Source organism: Galeopterus variegatus, unplaced genomic scaffold, assembly GCF_000696425.1.
Source record: "Galeopterus variegatus unplaced genomic scaffold, G_variegatus-3.0.2 Scaffold271, whole genome shotgun sequence".
Lineage (NCBI taxonomy): Eukaryota > Metazoa > Chordata > Mammalia > Dermoptera > Cynocephalidae > Galeopterus > Galeopterus variegatus.
Genome location: NW_007726382.1, coordinates 509,625 through 511,747, shown reverse-complemented (window position 1 = coordinate 511,747; position 2,123 = coordinate 509,625).

Below are 2,123 nucleotides of genomic sequence, written 5' to 3'. Positions count from 1 at the left end.
TACCTAAGCTTCAAGCAACTGGAGTTCAGTCTTCTGTGTATGTTGGGAGTGAGGGGTTTAGGTTCTAAAAGCAGGTGAAAATAAATTATCCTTGGAAAATCCCCTTAAAACACTCATGATACAGTATAAATGTGTTCATCTGGGGGGGGGGGACCCTGTACAGTAACATACAAGAGTAATATGTAATGCTTACAGTAATGTAATACACATAATGAGGAATACGTGCAAAATATGGTTTATACTATTTTAATTTATGCAAGAAAGAGTATATGTGTAAGTTGAATCTGGGTAAGTTAAATGCTCACATTACAAGACTCAGTGAGCAAGAATACCATGACATAAATATTATCATCTCCATTCTACAGATGACGAGATGAATGCTCAGGCAGGTTGACAGACTTGTCCAAAGTAACCAGCCTGAAGGGTTGGCCCTGTTTGCTTCTGAAATCTGTCTTTTCATTTTACCACACCACCATAGGCTAGTTCAGTTTTCAGCATTCCCCTGAAGGATAAAGTTCAGAAACACTCCAGAAGGTCTTGAGCCATTGCTATTTCAAACATCCAATTTAGGAGACAATAAACTTTAAAGGAAGCAAGATAAAAACTAGATTAGAGGCCTGTCCTATCATCAGAGTTGGGAACCTAAATTGGCTAATGAGTTTCCAGGCAGTGATAAAGCGGGGGAGGTAGGGTGTGTTAGGAAGAGTACTCTAATCTGAAACGTTATCATTGTAGGTTATCTAAATATCTTCCATATCTTTCTACTCATTTACCATTGTATCTTTATTTTAACAAAAAAGGAAATCAGTCTTTCAGAGAAAGCAGACTTGCCTGAACAGAGGACAAACTCTCAGGAAAGAGCTCCCCAGCCACCTGACCTCTGAAGTGCTCTGGGCCTGCAGCTGGGAGCTTACAGGTGCTGAGGGTTGCCCAAGCAGTTTGCCCTATGACAGGTCAAGCATCACCACGAGCCCAGCGCTGTGCTGAGCACATCGCATACTTCCTGCTTGCAGGTCTGTGTAGGAGGTGCTACTACTGTCTCCATTCTACAGATTGGGAAACTGAGTCTTAGTGAGTTAAACGGAATTTTTCCCAGTCACTGGTTACTCTCTGCACCAGGATAGATTTGAGCGTTCTAGGCATCTTCCATGTATTAACTTGTCTAACCCTCATGACATCCATATGAAACAGGTACCATAAATAATTATACCGTTTTCAGATGAGAAAACTAAAGTAGGAAGGAATGAAATAATTCGCCCAGGTCACACAGGAAGTTAGTGGTGAATCTAGGAAAGGAATTCAGGAGAAGCTCTGGTCTCAAGTTTAGCCAACACCACAATCACCTGGAGGGCCCGTTGATACAGATTGCTGGGCCCCAGCCCTAGTTTCTGAATCCCTAGGCTGGGGCAGCACCTGTGAATTTCCGCCTCTGCAAGTTCCCAGGTGAAGCTGATGTGGCAGGTCTGGGATCCAGACTTCGAGGACGACAGCTCCAGAGCGAGCTCTCAGTCACTGGGCAACAAACGCTACTGGCCACAAAGTGCATGTGTTTTGTGTGTTTTAAAAATTCCCCTTGAGAACCACTTGCCATATACATATGTATATATATACAAAACAATTCCTGGAATTTCAGAGAAGGATCCCCATGGAGCTTTCTGTTAGTCAAATCAAACGAGGCCACAATGTGGTAGGGCAGGGCGGCGGCTGGGCCGGCCACGTGCGCCGAGAGTCTGCGGCCAGCCCCGGCCGCCGCCGGGCCGGATTCTCAGCACCGGGCCTCGGTCCCGGCCCAAGGACAACGCGGGCAGCCCCACCCCGAACGGCCCAGCAACTCCCCGGTGGCCGCCGCCCCTCCAGCTTTATCTGCATTTCCTCGATTTCCCTCTGTCCGGTGTGGCAGTCTCGCACCTCACATGTACGCTCAGGAGTAGAACTCAATTCCGAAAAGTTCACCAAGGGCGCGGCGCCGGTAGCGAGGCGGGAAAGGCGTTTAAGACGGACACGTGGGGACAGGCCCGTCCCCTCCCCCCCGGATTCCGCGGCCCTGGGGGCGCCCGGCGGGGCGTGGCCGGGGCTCCCTCCCTCGGGCGGGCCGCGGCCATCTTGCGCGGGGCGCACCTCGC